Consider the following 12,861-nt stretch of genomic DNA (forward strand, 5'->3'; position numbering starts at 1 on the left):
ATTGCATCGGAATCAAACACAAAAGGCACAATGCAGACTTAGGTACATAAGGAGTGACTCTTCATACTGACTATGCTTTGAACCATTCCTGTGACACTAGTTATAGATTCCGATGCTTCACTTAAGGTTTAGTGTATCCCTCTGACCTTCTTATTGACGATGAAACACAGAAATCGCATCGGAAATAAATACAAAATTCACAATGCCGACTGAAGTACAAGAAGACTGACTCTATTTACTGACTATGTATTGAACCATTCCTGTGACACTAGTTATGGATTCGGATGCTTCACTTCAGGTTTACTGTATCCCCCTGACCTTCTTATTGACGATGAAACACAGAAATTGCATCGGAATTAAATAGAAAAGGCACAATGTCGACTTAAGTACATGACGTCTGACTTTTCGTACTGTCTATGTTTTGAACCATTCCTGTGACACTAGTTATAGATTCCGATGCTTCACTTCAGGTTTACTGTATCCCTTGGACCTTTTTATTGACGATGAAAAACAGAAATTGCATCGGAATTAAATACAAAAGGCACAATGCCGTCATAAGTGCAAGTAGTCTGACTCTTCTTACTGACTATATTTTGAACCGTTCCTGTGACACTAGTTATTGATCCCGATGCTTCACTTCAGGTTTACTGTATCCCTCTGACCTTCTTATTGACGATGAAACACAGATACTGCATCGGAATTAAATAGAAACGCCACACTTCCTACTTAGGTACAAGAAGACTGACTCTTCTTACTGGCTATGTTTTGAACCATTCCTGTTACACTAGTAATAGATTCCGATGATCGACTTCAGTTTTTCTGTATCCCTTGGACCTTCTTATTGACGATGAAACACAGAAATGGCATCGGAATTAAATAGAAAAGGCACAATGCCGACTAAAGTACAAGATGACTGACTTTTCTTACTGTCTATGTTTTGAACCATTCCTGTGACACTAGTTATAGAATCCGATGCTTCACTTCAGGTTTACTGTATCCCTTGGACCTTCTTATTGGTGATGAAACACAGAAATTGCATCGGAAATAAATACAAAAAAGCACAATGCCGACTTAAGGACAAGAAGACTGACTCTTCTTACTGACTATGTTTTGAAGCATTCCTGTGACACTAGCTATAGATTCCGATGCTTCATTTCAGGTTTACTGTATCCCTCTGACTTTCTTATTGACGATGAAACACAGAAATGGCGTCGGAATTAAATACAAAAGGCACAATGCAGACTTAGGTACATAAAGACTGACTCTTCATACTGACTATGTTTTGAACCATTCCTGTGACACTAGTTATAGATTACGACGCTTCACTTCAGGTTTACTGTATCCCCCTGACCTTCTTATTGACGATGAAACACAGAAACTGCATCGGAATTAAACAGAAAAGGCACAATGCCGACTTAAGTACAAGACGACTGACTTTTAGTACTGTCTATGATTTGAACCATTTCTGTGACACTAGTTATAGATTCCGATGCTTCACTTCACGTTTACTGTATCCCTTGGACCTTCTTATTGACGATGAAACACAGAAATTGCATCGGAATTAAATACAAAAGGCACAATGCCGACTTAAGTACAAGAAGACTGACTCTTCTCACTGTCTATGTTTTGAACCATTCCTGTGACACTAGTTATAGATTCCGATGCTTCACTTCAGGTTTACTGTATCCCTTAGACCTTCTTTTTGACGATGAAGCACAGAAATTGCATCGGAATTAAATACAAAAGGCATAATGCCGACTTAAGTACAAGACGACTGACTTTTCTTCATGTCTATGCTTTGAACCATTCCTGTGACACTAGTTATAGATTCCGATGCTTCACTTGAGGTTTACTGTATCCCTTGGACCTTCCTTTTGACGATGAAACACAGAAATTGCATCGGAATTTAATGCAACAGGCACAATGCCGACTTAAGTACATGAAGACAGACCCTTCCTACTGACTATGTTTTGAACCATTCCTGTGACACTAGTTATAGAATCCGATGCTTCACTTCAGGTTTACTGTATCCCTTGGACCTTCTTATTGGCGATGAAACACAGAAATTGCATCGGAAATAAATACAAAAAAGCACAATGCCGACTTAAGGACAAGAAGACTGACTCTTCTTACTGACTATGTATTGAACCATTCCTGTGACACTAGTTATGGATTCGGATGCTTCACTTTAGGTTTACTGTATCCCCCTGACCTTCTTATTGACGATGAAACACAGAAACTGCAACGGAATTAAACAGAAAAGGCACAATGCCGACTTAAGTACAAGACGACTGACTTTTAGTACTGTCTATGATTTGAAAAATTCCTGTGACACTAGTTATAGATTCCGATGCTTCACTTCAGGTTTACTGTATCCCTTGGACCTTCTTATTGACGATGAAACACAGAAATTGCATCGGAATTAAATACAAAAGGCACAATGCCGACTTAAGTACAAGAAGACTGACTCTTCTCACTGTCTATGTTTTGAACCATTCCTGTGACACTAGTTATAGATTCCGATGCTTCACTTCAGGTTTACTGTATCCCTTAGACCTTCTTTTTGACGATGAAGCACAGAAATTGCATCGGAATTAAAAACATAAGGCACAATGCAGACTTAGGTACATAAAGACTGACTCTTCGTACTGACTATGTTTTGAACCATTCCTGTGACACTAGTTACAGATTACGATGCTTCACTTCAGGTTTGCTGTATCCCTCTAACCTTCTTATTGACGATGAAACACGGAAATTTAATCGGAATTAAATACAAAATGCACAATGCCGACTGAAGTACAAGAAGACTGACTCAATTTACTGACTATGTTTGAACCATTCCTGTCACACTAGTTATGGATTTGGATGCTTCACTTCAGGTTTACTGTATCCCCCTGACCTTCTTATTGACGATGAAACACAGAAACTGCATCGGAATTAAATAGAAAAGGCACAATGCCGACTTAAGTACAAGACGACTGACTTTTCGTACTGTCTATGATTTGAACCATTCCTGTGACACTAGTTATAGATTCCGATGCTTCACTTCAGGTTTACTGTATGCCTTGGACCTTCTTATTGACGATGAAAAACAGAAATTGCTTCGGAATTAAATACAAAAGGCACAATGCCGACTTAAGTACAAGAAGTCTGACTCTTCTTACTGGCAATGTTTTGAACCATTCCTGTGACACTAGTTATGGATTCCGATGCTTGACGTCAGTTTTACTGTATCCCTTGGACCTTCTTATTGACGATGAAACACAGAAATTGCATCGGAATCAAATGGAAAAGGCGAAATGTCGACTTAAGTACATGACGTCTGACTTTTCGTACTGTCTATGTTTTGAACCATTCCTGTGACACTAGTTATAGATTCCGATGCTTCACTTCAGGTTTACTGTATCCCTTGGACCTTTTTATTGACGATGAAAAACCGAAATTGCATCGGAATTAAACACAAAAGGCACAATGCCGTCATAAGTACAAGTAGTCTGACTCTTCTTACTGACTATGTTTTGAAGCATTCCTGTGACACTAGCTATAGATTCCGATGCTTCATTTCAGGTTTACTGTATCCCTCTGACTTTCTTATTGACGATGAAACACAGAAATGGCGTCGGAATTAAATACAAAAGGCACAATGCCGACTTAAGTACACGAAGACTGACTCTTCCTACTGTCTAGGATTTGAACCATTCCTGTGAAACTAGTTATACATTCCGATGCTTCACTTGAGGTTTACTGTATCTCTTGGACCTTCTTATTGACTATGAAACACAGAAATTGCATCGCAATTAAACACAAAAGGCACAATGCAGACTTAGGTACATAAAGACTGACTCTTCATACTGACTATGTTTTGAACCATTCCTGTGACACTAGTTATAGATTACGACGCTTCACTTCAGGTTTACTGTATCCCTCTGACCTTCATATTGACGATGAAACACGGAAATTGAATCGGAATTAAATACAAAAGGCACAATGCCGACTGAAATACAAGAAGACTGGCTCAATTTACTGACTATTTTTGAACCATTCCTGTGACACTAGTTATGGATTCGGATGCTTCACTTCAGGTTTACTGTATCCCCCTGACCTTCTTATTGACGATGAAACACAGAAACTGCATCGGAATTAAACAGAAAAGGCACAATGCCGACTTAAGTACAAGACGACTGACTTTTAGTACTGTCTATGATTTGAAAAATTCCTGTGACACTAGTTATGGATTCCGATGCTTCACGTCAGGTTTACTGTATCCCTTGGACCTTCTAATTGACGATGAAACACAGAAATTGCATCGGAATTAAATACAAAAGGCACAATGCCGACTTAAGTACAAGAAGTCTGACTCTTCTCACTGTCTATGTTTTGAACCATTCCTGTGACACTAGTTATAGATTCCGATGCTTCACTTCAGGTTTACTGTATCCCTTAGACCTTCTTTTTGACGATGAAGCACAGAAATTGCATCGGAATTAAATACAAAATGCACAATGCCGACTTAAGTACAAGACGACTGACTTTTCTTCCTGTCTATGCTTTGAACCATTCCTGTGACACTAGTTATAGATTCCGATGCTTCACTTGAGGTTTACTGTATCCCTTGGACCTTCCTTTTGACGATGAAACACAGAAATTGCATCGGAATTTAATGCAAAAGGCACAATGCCGACTTAAGTACATGAAGACAGACCCTTCCTACTGACTATGTTTTGAACCATTCCTGTGACACTAGTTATAGATTCCGATGCTTCACTTGAGGTTTACTGTATCGCTTGGACCTTCTTATTGACGATGAATCACAAAAATTGCATCGGAATTAAATAGAAAAGGCACAATGCCGACTTAAGTAGAAGAAGACTGACTTTTCTTACTGTCTATGTTTTGAACCATTCCTGTGACACTAGTTATAGATTCCGATGCTTCACTTCAGGTTTACTGTATCCCTTGGACCTTCTTATTGACGATGGAACTCAGAAATTGCATCGGAATTAAATACAAAGGGCACAATGCCGACTTAAGTACACGAAGACAGACTCTTCTTACTGTCTATGTTTTGAACCATTCCTGTGACACTAGTTATAGATTCCGATGCCTTACTTGAGGTTTACTGTATCCCTTGGCCCTTCGTAATGACGATGAAACACAGAAATTGCATCGGAATTAAATACAAAAGGCACAATGCCGACTTAAGTACTAGAAGACTGACTCTTCTTAATGTCTATGTTTTGAACCATTCCTTTGACCCTAGTTCTAGATTCCGATGCTTCACTCCAGGTTTACTGTATCCCTTGGGCCTTCTTATTGGCGATGAAACAAAGAAATTGCATCGGAATTAAATACAAAAGGCACAATGCCGACTTAAGTACAAGAACACTGACTCTTCTTACTGACTATGTTTGAACCATTCCTGTGACACTAGCTATAGATTCCGATGCTTCACTACAGGTGTACTGTATTCCTCCGACTTTCTTATTGACGATGAAACACAGAAATGGCATCGGAATTAAATACAAAAGGCACAATACCAACTTAAGTACAAGAAGACTGACTCTTCCTACTGTCTGGGTTTTGAACCATTCCTGTGACACTAGATATAGATTTCGATGCTTCACTTGAGGTTTACTGTATGCCTTGGACCTTCTTATTGACGATGAAACACAGAAATTTCATCGGAATTAAACACAAAAGGCACAATGCAGACTTAGGTACATAAAGACTGACTCTTCATACTGACTATGTTTTGAACCATTCCTGTGACACTAGTTATAGATTCCGATGCTTCACGTACGGTTTACTGTATCCCTCTGACCTTCTTATTGACGATGAAACACAGAAATCGCATCGGAAATAAATACAAAATGCACAATGCCGACTGAAGTACAAGAAGACTGACTCTATTTACTGACTATGAATTGAACCATTCCTGTGACACTAGTTATGGATTCGGATGCTTCACTTCAGGTTTACTGTATCCCCCTGACCTTCTTATTGACGATGAAACACAGAAATTGCATGGGAATTAAATAGAAAAGGCACAATGTCGACTTAAGTACAAGACGTCTGACTTTTCGTTCTGTCTATGTTTTGAACCATTCCTGTGACACTAGTTATAGATTCCAATGCTTCACTTCAGGTTTACTGTATCCCTTGGATCTTTTTATTGACGATGAAAAACAGAGATTGCATCGGAATTAAATACAAAAGGCACAATGCCGACTTAAGTACAAGTAGTCTGACCCTTCTTACTGACTGTATTTTGAACCATTCCTGTGACACTAGTTATAGATCCCGATGCTTCACTTCAGGTTTACTGTATCCCTCTGACCTTCTTATTGACGATGAAACACAGAAATGGCATCGGAATTAAATTCAAAAGGCACAATGCCGACTTAAGTACATGAAGACTGACTCTCCCTACTGTCTAGATTTTGGACCATTCCTGTGAAACTAGTTATAGATTCCGATGCTTCACTTGAGGTTTACTGTATCCCTTGGACCTTATTATTGACTATGAAACACAGAAATTTCATCGGAATTAAACACAAAAGGCACAATGCAGACTTAGGTACATAAAGACTGACTCTTCGTACTGACTATGTTTTGAACCTTTCCTGTGACACTAGTTACAGATTACGATGCTTCACTTCAGGTTTACTGTATCCCTCTAACCTTCTTATTGACGATGAAACACGGAAATTTAATCGGAATTAAATACAAAAGGCACAATGCCGACTGAAGTACAATAAGAGTGGCTCAATTTACTGACTATTTTTGAACCATTCCTGTGACACTAGTTATGGATTCGGATGCTTCACTTCAGGTTTACTGTATCCCCCTGACCTTCTTATTGACGATGAAACACAGAAACTGCATCGGAATTAAATAGAAAAGGCACAATGCCGACTTAAGTACAAGACGACTGACTTTTCGTACTGTCTATGATTTGAACCATTCCTGTGACACTAGTTATAGATTCCGATGCTTCACTTTAGGTTTACTGTATCCGTTGGACCTTCTTATTGACGATGAAACACAGAAATTGCATCGGAATTTAATACAAAAGGCACAATGCCGACTTAAGTACAAGAGGCCTGACACTTCTTACTGTCTATGTTTTGAACCATTCCTGTGACACTAGTTATAGATTCCGATGCTTCACTTCAGGTTTACTCTATCCCTTAGACCTTCTTTTTGACGATGAAGCACAGAAATTGCATCGGAATTAAATACAAAAGGCACAATGCCGACTTAAGTACAAGAAGACTGACACTTCTTCCTGTCTATGTTTTGAACCATTCCTGTGACACTAGTTATAGATTCCGATGCTTCACTTGAGGTTGACTGTATCCCTTGGACCTTCCTTTTGACAATGAAACACAGAAATTGCATCGGAATTTAATGCAAAAGGCACAATGCCGACTTAAGTACATGAAGACAGACCCTTCCTACTGACTATGTTTTGAACCATTCCTGTGACACTAGTTATAGGTTCCGATGCTTCACTTGAGGTTTACTGTATCGCTTGGACCTTCTTATTGACGATGAATCACAAAAATTGCATCGGAATTAAATAGAAAAGGCACAATGCCGACTTAAGTACAAGAAGACTGACTTTTCTTACTGTCTATGTTTTGAACCATTCCTGTGACACTAGTTATAGATTCAGATGCTTCACTTCAGGTTTACTGTATCCCTTCGACCTTCTTATTGACAATGAAACTCAGAAATTGCATCGGAATTAAATACAAAGGGCACAATGCCGACTTAAGTACAAGAAGACTGACTCTTCTTACTGACAATGATTTGAACCATTCCTGTGACACTAGTTATAGATCCCGATGCTTCACTTCAGGTTTACTGCATCCCTCTTACCTTCTTATTGTCGATAAAACACAGAATTTGCATTGGAATTAAATAGAAACGCCACAATGCCTATTTAAGTACAAGAAGACTGACTCTTCTTACTGGCTATGTTTTGAACCATTCCTGTGACACTAGTTATGTATTCCGATGCTTGACGTCAGTTTTACTGTATCACTTGGACCTTCTTATTGACGATGAAACACAGAAATTGCATCGGAATTAAAAACAAAGGGCAAAATTCCGAATTAAGTACACGAAGACAGACTCTTCTTACTGTCTATGTTTTAAACCATTCCTGTGACAATAGTTATAGATTCCGATGCCTTACTTGAGGTTTACTTTATCCCTTGGACCTTCGTAATGATGATGAAACACAGAAATTGCATCGGAATTATATACAAAAGGCACAATGCCGACTTAAGTACAAGAAGACTGCCTCTTCTTAATGTCTATGTTTTGAACCATTCCTTTGACCCTAGTTATAGATTCCGATGCTTCACTCCAGGTTTACTGTATCCCTTGGGCCTTCTTATTGGCGATGAAACAAAGAAATTGCATCGGAATTAAATACAAAAGGCACAATGCCGACTTAAGTACAAGAACACTGACTCTTCTTACTGACTATGTTTGAACCATTCCTGTGACACTAGCTATAGATTCCGATGCTTCACTACAGGTGTACTGTATTCCACCGACTTTCTTATTGACGATGAAACACAGAAATGGCATCGGAATTAAATACAAAAGGCACAATACCAACTTAAGTACAAGAAGACTGACTCTTCCTACTGTCTAGGTTTTGAACCATTCCTGTGACACTAGATATAGATTTCGATGCTTCACTTGAGGTTTACTGTATGCCTTGGACCTTCTTTTTGATGATGAAACACAGAAATTTCATCGGAATTAAACACAAAAGGCACAATGCAGACTTAGGTACATAAAGACTGACTCTTCATACTGACTATGTTTTGAACCATTCCTGTGACACTAGTTATAGATTCCGATGCTTCACTTACGGTTTACTGTATCCCTCTGACCTTCTTATTAACGATGAAACACAGAAATCGCATCGGAAATAAATACAAAATACACAATGCCGACTGAAGTACAAGAAGACTGACTCTATTTACTGACTATGTATTGAACCATTCCTGTGACACTAGTTATGGATTCGGATGCTTCACTTCAGGTTTACTGTATCCCCCTGACCTTCTTATTGACGATGAAACACAGAAATTGCATCGGAATTAAATGGAAAAGGCACAATGTCGACTTAAGTACAAGACGTCTGACTTTTCGTTCTGTCTATGTTTTGAACCATTCCTGTGACACTAGTTATAGATTCCGATGCTTCACTTCAGGTTTACTGTATCCCTTGGACCTTTTTATTGACGATGAAAAACAGAAATTGCATCGGAATTAAATACAAAAGGCACAATGCCGTCTTAAGTACAAGTAGTCTGACTCTTCTTACTGACTATATTTTGAACCATTCCTGTGACACTAGTTGTAGATCCCGATGCTTCACTTCAGGTTTACTGTATCCCTCTGACCTTCTTATTGACGATGAAACACAGAAACTGCATCGGAATTAAATAGAAACGCCACAATTCCTACTTAGGTACAAGAAGACTGACTCTTCTTACCGGCTATGTTGGAACCATTCCTGTTACACTAGTAATAGATTCCGATGATCGACTTCAGTTTTTCTGTATCCCTTGGACCTTCTTATTGACGATGAAACACAGAAATGGCATCGGAATTAAATAGCAAAGGCACAATGCCGACTTAAGTACAAGATGACTGACTTTTCTTACTGTCTATGTTTTGAACCATTCCTGTGACACTAGTTATAGAATCCGATGCTTCACTTCAGGTTTACTGTATCCCTTGGAAATTCTTATTGACGATGAAAAACAGAAATTGCTTCGAAATTAAATACAAAAGGCACAATGCCGACTTAAGTACAAGAAGACTGACTCTTCTTACTGACTATGTTTTGAACCATTCCTGTGACACTAGTTGCAGATCCCGAGGCTTCACTTCAGGTTAACTGTATCCCTCTGACCTTCTTATTGACGATGAAACAAAGAAACTGCATCGGAATTAATTAGAAACGCCACAATTCCTACTTAGGTGGAAGAAGACTGACTCTTCTTACTGGCTATGTTTTGAACCATTCCTGTGACACTAGTTATAGATTGTTATGCTTGACTTCAGTTTTTCTGTATCCCTTGGACCTTATTATTGACGATGAAACACAGAAATTGCATCGGAATTAAATAGAAACGCCACAATGCCTATTTAAGTACAAGAAGACTGACTCTTCTTACTGGCTATGTTTTGAACCATTCCTGTGACACTAGTTATGGATTCCGATGCTTGACGTCAGTTTTACTGTATCCCTTGGACCTTCTTATTGACGATGAAACACAGAAATTGCATCGAAATTTAATACAAAAGGCACAATGCCGACTTAAGTACAAGAAGACAGACTCTTCTTACTGTCTATGTTTTGAACCATTCCTTTGACCCTAGTTATAGATTCCGATGCTTCAATCCAGGTTTACTGTATCCCTTGGACCTTCTTATTGGCGATGAAACACAGAAATTGCATCGGAATTAAATACAAAAGGCACAATGCCGACTTAAGTACAAGAAGACTGACTCTTCTTACTGACTATGTTTGAACCATTCCTGTGTCACTAGTAATAGATTCCGATGCGTCACTTGAGGTTTACTGTATCCCTTGGACCTTCTTATTGACTATGAAACACAGAAATTGCATCGGAATTAAACACAAAAGGCACAATGCAGACTTAGGTACATAAAGACTGACACTTCATACTGTCTATGTTTGAACCATTCCTGTGACACTAGTTATAGATCCCGATGCTTCACTTCAGGTTTACTGTATCCCTTGGACCTTCGTTTTGACGATGAAACAAGGAAATTGCATCGTAATTAATACAAAAGGCACAATGCCGACTTAAGGACAAGAAAACTGACTCTTCTTACTGACTATGTTTTGAACCATTCCTGTGACACTAGCTATAGATTCCGATGCTTCACTTCATGTTTACTGTATCCCTCTGACTTTCTTATTGACGATGAAACAGAGAAATGGCATCGGAATTTAATACAAAAGGCACAATGCGAACTTAAGTACAAGAAGACTGACTCTTCCTACTGTCTAGGTTTTGAACCATTCCTGTGAAACTAGTTATAGATTCCGATGCTTCACTTGAGGTTTACTGTATCCCTTGGACTTTCTTATTGACTATGAATCATAGAAATTGCTTCGGAATTAAACACAAAAAGCACAAGGGAGACGTAGGTACATAAAGACTGACTCTTCATACTGACTATGCTTTGAACCATTCCTATGACATTAGTTATAGATTCCGATGCTTCACTACAGGTTTACTGTATCCCTCTGACCTTCTTATTGACGATGAAACACAGAAATTGCATTGGAATTAAATACAAAAGGCACAATGCCGACTGAAGTACAGGAACATTGACTCTATTTACTGACTATGTTGAACCATTCCTGTGACACTAGTTATGGATTCGGATGCTTCACTTCAGGTTTACTGTATCCCCCTGACCTTCTTATTGACGATGAAACACAGAAATTGCATCGGAATTAAATACAAAAGGCACAATGACGACTTAAGTACAAGACGACTGACTTTTCTTACTGTCTATGTTTTGAACCATTCCTTTGACACTAGTTATAGAATCCGATGCTTCACTTCAGATTTACTGTATACCTTGGACCTTCTTATTGGCGATGAAACAGAAAAATTGCATCGGAATTAAATACAACAGGCACAATGCCGACTTACGGACAAGAAGACTGACTCTTCTTACTGACTATGTTTCGAACCATTCCTGTGACACTAGCTATTATTTCCGATGCTTCACTTCAGGTTTACTGTATCCCTTGGACCTTCTTTTTGACGATGAAAGACAGAAATTGCATCGTAATTAAATACAAAAGGCACAATGCCGACTTAAGTACAAAACGACTGACTTTTCTTACTGTCTATGTTTTGAACCATTCCTGTGACACTAGTTATAGAATCTGATGCTTCACTTCAGGTTTACTGTATCCCTTGGACCTTCTTATTGGCGATGAAACACAGAAATTGCATCGGAATTAAATACAAAAGGCACAATGCCGACTTAAGGACAAGAAGACTGACTCTTCTTACTGACTATGTTTTGAACCATTCCTGTGACACTAGCTATAGATTCCGATGCTTCACTTCAGGTTTACTGTATCCCTCTGACTTTCTTATTGACGATGAAACAGAGAAATGGCATCGGAATTTAATACAAAAGGCACAATGCGAACTTAAGTACAAGAAGACTGACTCTTCCTACTGTCTAGGTTTTGAACCATTCCTGTGAAACTAGTTATAGATTCCGATGCTTCACTTGAGGTTTACTGTATCCCTTGGACTTTCTTATTGACTATGAATCATAGAAATTGCTTCGGAATTAAACACAAAAAGCACAAGGGAGACTTAGGTAAATAAAGACTGACTCTTAATACTGACTATGTTTTGAACCATTCCTATGACATTAGTTATAGATTCCGATGCTTCACTTCAGGTTTACTGTATCCCTCTGACCTTCTTATTGACGATGAAACACAGAAATTGCATTGGAATTAAATACAAAAGGCACAATGCCGACTGAAGTACAAGATCATTGACTCTATTTACTGACTATGTTTTGATCCATTCCTGTGACACTAGTTATGGATTCGGATGCTTCACTTCAGGCTTACTGTATCCCCCTGACCTTCTTTTTGACGATGAAACACAGAAATTGCCTTGGAATTAAATACAAAAGGCACAATACCGACTTAAGTACAAGACGACTGACTTTTCGTACTGTCTATGTTATGAACCATTCCTGTGACACTAGTCATAGATTCCGATGCTTCACTTTAGGTTTACTGTATCCCTT

Source organism: Schistocerca piceifrons, chromosome 9 (assembly GCF_021461385.2).
Source record: "Schistocerca piceifrons isolate TAMUIC-IGC-003096 chromosome 9, iqSchPice1.1, whole genome shotgun sequence".
NCBI classification, from domain to species: Eukaryota; Metazoa; Arthropoda; class Insecta; order Orthoptera; family Acrididae; genus Schistocerca; species Schistocerca piceifrons.